The 9,728-nt window shown below is 40.0% G+C and overlaps 1 pseudogene; it reads right to left on the bottom strand.

Annotated features, from left to right (window-relative positions):
* Positions 1-2,307: 2,307 nt before the first annotated feature.
* Positions 2,308-9,728, bottom strand: LOC120443511 (annotated as a pseudogene).

Genomic DNA, 9,728 nt, shown 5'->3' with positions numbered 1-9,728 from the left:
TAAAACAGCATAGAAGTATGTGTGCCAGTTTTACTCAGTTTAATGCATTAATCCTTTTCATTTCCTTGAACTGAAGACATCCAAAGCCTTCTTGTATGTCAGGAATTGTTTCATGCAGACTGTAAGATGCAGTCTAACACAGCACTTCTATCGTATGCCTCCGATAACTCTGTGAGCTTTAATAGTAATAATCCATGCATGGAAAATTGACTGACATCAGTAACAAATCACCTTCTGAAGATACTGTATTGCAAGTATAACTAAATGTATTCCCGTGATGTTTTTTTCAGGAATACACCAAACAAAGCAGCTGATAAATAACCATATATGCCCACTTGTTCTCTTTTGTGTGATACTTTTATCATTTAATTATCCCTTGTAGTCTGGAATGTAACATTGTACTTATTTAGCAATGCATCAGAGCTGGCTTGCGTGAGCGAATCTATGCTGAGTGTAAAACCATCACACGCAGGTTCGGAATTCGAGGATTATTAGAAATACATCATGTGCAGTTCACTGCGCGTCATCCGTGTTCCAGAGTCATGCACAGATGTAGACTTTTATTTATGAACTGCTCGCCAAATAAACAAGAAGCCGAGTGTTTTAATCAAAGATTATTTGCATGTTGACAGTAAGGCAAATTAAATGCTTATAGAAACTTATAGATGTCTTTTCTGGTTTTTTGCAATGCCAGATAAACATTAGAGGGACCCTCTCGCATTATGGAAAAATATGTTTATTCACTTTGTTGCCAAGAAATGTCTGTGTACTGAAGATATACTCGCTGTACACCTTGCCAGTACTGGGTTGGACCCACTTTTGCTTTCAGACCTGCCTTAATTCTTTATCTCATAGATTCAATAAAGTACTGGAAACATTCCTCAGATATTTTGGTCCATATTTACATGATAGCATCGCACAGTTGGTGCAGATGTGTCGGCAACATATTCACGATGCAAATCTCCAGTTCCACCATGTCCCGAAGTTGCTCTACCGGATTGGGACTAGCCATTTGAGTACAGTGAACTCAGTGTCATGTTCAAGAAACCAGTTTGACATGATTTGAGCTCTGTGAGATGGCACATTATCCTGCAGGGAGCAGAAAGCAGCCACCAGAAGACGGGCACACTGTGATCATGAAGGGATGGCGTTTAAAGATGCTCAGTTGGTACTAAGAGTTCCAGAGTGTGCCAAGAAAATATCCCCCACATCATTACACCACCAGCAGCCTCAGGCATTGAAGCGAGGCAGGACGAATCCAAGTTTTTATGATCTGTAGGCCAAATTCTGATCCTGCCATCTGAATGTCACAGCGGAAATAAAACCAATCAGACTTGGAAACATGTTTTCAGTCTTCTGCTGTCCAGTTTTACTGACCCCCATGTGAATTGTAGCCTCAGTTTCCTGTTCTCAGCTAACAGGAGTGCCACGAGGTGTGGTCTTCTGCTGCTGCAGCCCATCTGCTGCAAGGTTTGACATGTTATGTATTCAGAGATGCTCTTTTGCACATCTTGATTATAACGAGCTGTTTGAGTTACTGTTGCCTTCCTATCAGTTTGAAGCACCATTCTACTCAGTTTATGAAATATTTAGATCAATCCGTCTGGTGCCAACATCCATGCCACATTCAAAATCGCTCACCTTTCTTCCTCCTTCTGTTGCTAGCTTTGAAATTCAGCAGGTCATATTGATGATGTCTGCATAAGTTGCTGCCATGTGATTGGATGATTAGACATTTGTGTTAATGACCAGTTTAGTAGCAGCTGGGTAGCTTAACTTAAAGCCTCTGGAAAAAAAGAAAGGTTTGTTGAATTCAAGTAACAGTGCTGCTAAAACTCAGTGATGAACCAAAAAATATTGCATTCATTACTCCACCCTCTTTCTTAAACAAGTATGTTTCACAAAAATGATGACAGCTGGGCTTCTTTCTGTCTTTTGACAATTACTCAGACTTCACCTTTCATAGCTCGAAATACTCTGAAGGAGTGAGCGAGTGCTCCAATCAATCACTTTGATTAAGTCTTACATATATACATTACACACCTCCACTCGCATGTGAATGTCACCCTGTCAAACTCATCATGTCGTTTACCCTACACTGACCTCTGTTCATCAATATTATGTGCTGCTGCTAGCTCAGCCGCTTCAATTTTCAATAAAAAAAAGATGCCACCATCAAAATGGCTGCCAGCTGTGCCACAGTGAGTAGAGCAGCGACCATTCCCAGGGCAAAAGATACGCCCTTTCCATCAGACCGTCCACCAGACAGCGCTGTGCACAAATGAGAGGGACACCATTATGGGGCGCTTTTATTTCAGCAGACAAGAGACGACGATATGACTCGCTGCAGATAAGAAAGTCCTTTCATTTCTGGAGGAATCTAATTAGTAAAAAACTTTGTGAATAGCTGCTCTCATCGGTGTCGAGTTAATACATAACACACTTAGCCTCTTCTTTGGAGAGAATGGCTGCAAGAAAGATGGGAAACATCAATATTTCATTATGAGAGACACAATATTATAATTATCAAAATATTGGAAAGAAAAATTAAATTACAGGAGAAAAGGGAAACCAGAAGAAATATCATAAAGGTGTAATGAGCTTCTTCTTTTTTTCTTTCTTTTTTTGCCACGTTTCAAACTACACATTTGCCAAAAGCGAAGCACTGATTGAAGGTAGGAGTCAGACTATTCGTTCTTATCATAGGTTTTATAACCTTTTATCTGTTCTCCTTTGCTGATAATGAATTCTGTGAATGATTTTCTGTGTTTTGTTTTATAGTCATTGTTATTTTTTTTCCATTTAGGCCCCTCAACAGGCATCCAGCTCAGTGCTGGAGGTGGATCAGAGTATCGGTACCAGTGTTAAACTTGTACAGTCACAGTGTATGTGCAGATCGTTAGCTCAGTTCAACATAAAAAATGGGTGAGCATAGTATGTCTTCTCATTAAACTTTGAGCAAGGAGGTGAACAGCATTTCTCAAAACGTCAAACTAAGCCTTTAATGATATAGAGCTCTACCACCCGAATGTTATTCATGTCTCTGTGGCGTATTTGAGGATCGCTTTTAGATGCACCGTCTGAAATCTGCAGAAAAAGAAAGACAAACATACGGTTCTTATAGCCACTGTGAGCACAGACGGCTCAGCGATGCCCTCCTGGACCACTGTGGTCCCTGTGCTCCTCATGCTCCTCCTCTTCCTCTGGCATTGCTGTGGATCAGACCATATGTGGAGACATGAGCTGGGGATCTGGCCTGAATTGGAGATTTCTGCTTGAAATTCATACGCTACCCTCCTACCTTGAAGGTGCTGCAGGAGCTGCAATCACAGAGTCGGGTGATGCAGTGCAGATAGCAGGTGGAGATGGTCTCATTCTGTTGCTCAATGAAGCGGAACACTGGGAAGTAGAAGCGAGCCTTCTGGCTATCTCCATTCTCCAGCGTGGTAGTCAGCTCATCAATGGAGCACCTTTCAATAAAAGGTGAAGCTCGCAAGTGCCCCAATTACACCTAACACAGGTAGATACAGGCACTGTATTAATGAATGGGAGGGAGATAAAATTAAGACTACAGCTCCCTTAGGGTTTAGGTAGCTGTGCTTTGCTTATTACACAGGAGGAAGAAAAAACCTGAAGGCATGTGTAAATTTTTAAGTAGCTGCTGGACTCAGAAACACAGCTCATTATCGAATCTTAGAGGAATGAAAGAAATTCAAGTTACAAAAAGGGAGCCAGTTCCACAGGATGTTTTCAGGTGGAGAGATGGAGGCGTTGTACCAAAGAAGAAGAAGAAAAAGATACCTGTGGAGAAAGAAGGTTACAGGTGGGATCCTCAGACAGTCATGTGATTGGAGACTCTTTTTTTCAAACAACTTATTCACCTTCTTCAGAATGCTTTGCCAACATCCACAGATTGCATTAAAAATGTAAACGTATATTCTGGATCTAACAGGTGAGGCCAATAAATCTGCTAACCAGCAGGGGGAGATTCCTCTGGATACAAAAAGAAGGTGACTGTGGAGAAGAACACTCACTTCAATACTCATAAAGACTCTGCTAAAGAGTTCACGGTCTCAATCTGTAGTTTCAGGTCTTATTCTATAAAATAAATAAATTATAGTTAGTTGGAGGCAACAGAGGCGATGAAGACTCCTCTGTAGGCTATGCCATAACCCTGTGTAGTCCATGATGGTACGGTGCACCCCAACATAAGAAAACACCAGCAAACAGAAAAATGCTACAAAAGCACAAAAAACACAACGAAACCAAAACACGCAAAGGGCTGAGACACCTTTAAGAAGCAATGCGTTGCATTTAAGTGTGTGTTTTAAGTGCGTGATTCACATAATACTGCAGATTGCTATGAGCCATTTACTGTTAGCTTGCCACCTCTGCAGCTTTTCTCTCTTTTTCTGTTGTATTTTATTCAACTTCCATTGTGCTTTTGTGCATTTTTGTACTTGCTGGTGTTGGAGTGCGTTTGACCTTTCAGAGCCATTATATAATGGTCGTGGACAGCCAGCAAGTTTCTTCTATAGTGTGGCTAAAAGTTTTGGGAATGGCATCACGGCTGAAACAAAGTTTGTTTGTTTTTTATTTGCAAATAAAAGATGTTAAAACCTATCTTCATGTCTATTATTTACCGCATTGTAAAAATGTGTAAAAGCAACAAATAAAGACTGAAGAATCAAAAGCACATGTAAAACAAACTTTATGCCACTGCCAAAACTGAATGTAAAGTATACATTTTTTCACACACTATATGTTAAGGTGTTTGAATAATGTCAACACTTGAAAAAAACTCGAACACTTCACAGTTATCTGTAGTAGGCTGTTAGTCCACTGCTTCCCTGAGCAGAGTAAATTTACTGTTGGGAAAGCTGCAAAACTTTATCAAAGGAGTCCAGTGTGGGGTTGATGAGTCAACAAAGCTCATTTCTGACTAGTGACAGTGATACTGAGGTGATATCCTGAGCTTTTGATTCCTGAGCTGTTGCTTAGTGATGCTGTTTTTGTTGCTGTTAGCAGCTGTTACTGAAACTGAAGCTGTTACTCTCATGTCTGATCTTGCTGTCAATTACTAACTGTGACAGTATGGCGAATAAAAAAGCATTTTTATGCATATTTTCTTATGTTAGATCCATGACTGAATTCCAGGAAAGTCTCTCATGTCTCCATGTCTTTTTATCCCCAGTCCCAGTGTCAGGTTCACATGTATGAGTCTCAGGCTACGTCCACACGTACCCGGGTATTTTTGAAAACGCAGATTTTTCTATGCGTTTGCACCTTTCGTCCACACGTAAACGGCGTTTTCAGTCACTGAAAACGGAGATTTCTAAAAACGCCTGCCAGGGTGGATATTTTCGAAAACTCCGTTTTTGCATTTAGGTGTGGACGAGAAAAACGGAGAAAACACAGCGTCAAAGGTGTGCGCCTTTTTGACGTCACACTGTGCGCCACGTTATTGTTTCGGTGAAATGAATTTCTACAATACTGTTACTGTTAATTGTACTCTCTGCAGTGTTTAAATGCTTACATATACACACACAGTCCCTCCACACATACGACTCGGTTCTGCTTCTATGCCCCATCTTTGTTTACTATTTCCTAAGGAGGCTTCTAGACTTCTGATTGGCCAACATTTCTACACCGTTAGGAATATATCGCCACCTGTTGCTTTGGCATGTTCCTAGCAGCGTTTTCCTTCATTTCTGCGTTTACGTGTGGACGGGATTATTTTTTAAAACGAAAACAGAAAATCTCCGTTTTCAAAAATACCCATGTATGTGTGGACGTAGCCTCAGTGTGTGTGTGTGTGTGTTATTTCCTGTTTTATTTTTGCTTCCCCTGTCTCATTAGTTATGATTCAGTTCAGCTGTGTTCCCATGTGTCTCCTCTTCAATCACCCCCCTGTGTCTGCCTCTGTTCTCTCTCATGGTGCTTGTAGTCTGTCTGTCCGTTCCCGTCCCGCTTAGGTTTTATATTTTGCCTTTTGTTGTCTTTTTTTAAAGCTGGCTATGAGTTTTACATTCTGTCCACTCTCTGCCTGCCACACACTCGTTACATGACAGATTGACAAGTCCGTACCAAACAATGATTTCTTGTCCACTATCAAAACACCAAGATTTATCCAAGAATTATCCACTCAGTTTCACACACCAATGAGTTCCACAGCGGCTACATCCCTGTTTTATATACAGGCTATACTAAAACTGAAATTGAATGCTTACTGTAAATGAAAGATATAAATAATCCTTCAGTCTTGCCTTTCGCTTCTGCTAAAAAAAAAAAAAACAGCTAAATAAGGCTTAAAGATAACTGCACAATTAAAAGACATGAAGTCAAAGTCTTAGTAAATCCTGAATGACTGCAGGATAGAAGCAGAGGTTCCTGCTGAGGTATGTTTTGAGTGAATTAACATACATTAAAATGAAAACTGAAAAATTGATTGGCTAACTTGCGTTGGGCAATTTTAGCACGTAACTGGATTTGAACCACTCAGATATTTTTTTTTTCATTTGCTGGATCTGCAAAGAACAAAACAAACCTTCAAATGATGTTTTGCAGTTGTATTCAAATTACTGTGGTATTTTGCCCTGTTGCCATTATAGCTAATATATTTTTCTGCGTGTTTATGTCAAAGACATATTTATAATCAGGTCTCCTGATGTGTTTGCAGGAAGAGAATAATAAGTAGAGTACATTTTGAGTGTAGTGAGCAACACAACACAACCTTATACATGAAGGATCGCAGTTTAAGACTGGAAGGAAACACAACCCTAGCCTTAGAAGATCGTGTACTCCCACTGCTTGTTCCCAGCCCAGATAAATGGGATGCTTGTATCAGGAAGGGCATCCGGTATAAAATGTGTGCCAAATCAAATATGTGGATCCATCTGCAGTACTGAACCCTTGGGAAATAAGGGAGCAGCTGAAAGTACCTCTCAAGTCATGTAAACTTAAAGTCTTTTTTTTTTTTTCATTTAAGGCATGAATCATTTCCGCTAATTGTAATTTTGCGATCCCTTGTGAGCTGTTGTTCATTATTAGTTATTATTAGTTTACTTTAGTTATGAAATCATGGCAGCAACATTTTAACTCCTGAGCTGGATGAAGTATTAAGATGCAAAAATGCAAAAAATGTGAAAATACTCTACAACAAAGTAACAAAAATTTTGGTATTCCAAATCCCACTAAAGGTGCAGAGAAAACTCCTATCGTTCTAGAGTACGGCACTAAATTCAGTAATTACATTACAGTTACAATACGGCTGAAAGTTACAAAGACTCAGTTATTCAGTTAATTGTGCACCACAGACAGAAAGAGAAAAAAATCAAACAAATGTATTTTCTTTCTCTGTGCTTCCGCTACAATCAGCTGATTTCACTTTGTTTCCCTAGTGGAGGAAAATGGTGAGTGATCTCCAGCTTTTGAGGAGTGGAGATTTGGATATCACTTTTATTTTTACTGCACGAAGGGATAAAAGTGTGATGGCAACACACAAGCTGCATAACATGGCTAACACACCTTCAGCTCTCACTGAGCATCTCCACAGACAGCATGCTAACAAAAAGCTAGCCAAGAACCCAGAATGATGTTAAAGCTGAGTAAATGGTGACCCCAACACAGCAGCTGCACCTGATGATCATCAGCAGGGTTGGTGTGTGTAACTGTAGCCTATAGGTTTATATTATTAATTTGTTATTATCACACAATGCACTTCAGATAATTACCATCATTCACATTACTCCATTACATTACTTTTACAGAGTAGAGTGAAAGTAATGTAACAGTTAGAGTAATAATTTAGTTTCTCCGGTGTGTAATTAATGTACAGCATAGACTTTGAAAAAAGTAACGAGTAATATATAATGCTATTTTTTCTTTTTTTGAGTAGCAACCCCAGCACTGACAATCATAGATCAGTACATTTACTGATCTATCAAAATGAAATTTGCACAATTTAGTAGTTTTGACTGCTTGCTGCCATCATGAGGGACACTCTCCCTCCAACAAGTCACTGCATATATTTGTTTTACCTCTTATACTTCTTATGCACCGTCTGAACCGTCTGAAATACTTCTTACTTTACCTCTAAAATATGTTTGGCTCTCAAACGGTTACTTAAATGAATCCAAGTGAAGCAGTTTAGAGAGAAAACGTTTCAGTTATAATGGGCTCCTCCAGCCACACAATGGCTTTTATAAGGAATCGCACCATCCGCTTCAGTCTAACATAATAATAGTGTAATAATAATGTTATGCTTTTATGGTCTTATTACCACTCAAAGCTTTTCTTCGCTCACAAGCCATATTCATGCACACATTCATACTAGGCTTTATTCTATGCACTTTATATTGAATTACAGCTGCCCTAGTAGTAAAATATTACTCTGAAAATACAAAAGTGAGCTAAATGCAATGGCGAGAGTAAACAATGCAGTCTTCCCCTGTGAAATGTAGAAGTTGTATAAAGTAGAATAAAACTGAATAACTTAAGTAAAGCATTTCACAGCTGAAGTGCAGTACTTCAGTAAATTAAGTTCTAGGTTTTATAAACACAAGTCTAAACCAGACAAAGAGAGGCTGCAGAGTTCCTGTAAGGTTCTTACAGCAATGTCATGGTGGATGCAGCCACCTGCACGTACACATTTGTTTTTAGTTCCATGCCCACAGGTGGTATGACAAGTGGCGTGGTGTAATTTATGCCCTCGAAAAGGAAGAGAAGATTAAAAGAACTGCTGCAAGCCATTAATCTCCCAAAGTTACAGTTTATCTCAGGTAGAACTGTATAGTGTATGAGAGGCGTAGGTTGGCACCCGGCACAAGGACATGCTGAGGCTGCCGATGAAGCTCCCATTGTCGTCTTTCACAGAAACAGAGGACCTACAAGGAAGGAAGACATGAGGTTCATGGTGTATATTTTTTTTAGCCCAGTTCTTATAACTGTACACCTACACATCTACCTGGTTGTTATTGATTATATATTCCAGCGGATAAGCAGAGGAGTAGTAATACTTGCGGTCTTCAGTGTAAAGGTGGTCTGATCCTTGGGCTGAGGGATCAGACCACCCCCGTTATATTCCCGTATCCTGCGAGTTCGTGTCCTGAAGAATTATTTAATAGAAACATGATTTTTTCAAAAAATGGTTAAAAAATAAATGTTAGCCAACATTTCTCACACAGCAAGCTGCAGTGATGAAATCACATCAAGGAAGTAGAACAGCTCTCTTAACTTTCACATTCTCATCAGAGAGGAGGGTGACTGGCTGGGTGGGTGCATGCATCTGTTATATTAAGTCAGGACTTGAGTTGCGTGTGTGTGTGTGTGTGTGTGTGTGTGTGTGTGTGTGTGTGTGTGTGTGTGTGTGTGTGTGTGTGTGTGTGTGTGTGTGTGTGTGTGTGTGTGTCAGGTTGAATTTTTCTTCCTGGAGTGCTCTTACACAGTCCAAAACACTCACATACCCTTTTAGATCCTTAAATCTGCTCCGACTCTCCTCTGTTCAGGTTTGAAAGCTCCATGATCACCATCCCTTAGGACTTGAATCTAGGACACATCATTGATGCAATACTCACCAAGAAGTTACTTCCAAATGCATTTCCTTCTGTGATGGGGAAGCCGAATGTTAGAACAGGAGGTGTCACCGAGGTGTCCAGCATGGGCCGACAACCCATTTGGTCCTGGATGTGGTTCACAATTAATAAACTTTCACTGTATGTGGTGTAAAT

Source organism: Oreochromis aureus, linkage group 14, assembly GCF_013358895.1.
Source record: "Oreochromis aureus strain Israel breed Guangdong linkage group 14, ZZ_aureus, whole genome shotgun sequence".
In the NCBI taxonomy this organism is placed as follows: domain Eukaryota; kingdom Metazoa; phylum Chordata; class Actinopteri; order Cichliformes; family Cichlidae; genus Oreochromis; species Oreochromis aureus.
The sequence above is the reverse complement of the archived record's forward strand: the minus strand, read 5'-3'. Positions and strand labels throughout refer to the sequence as shown.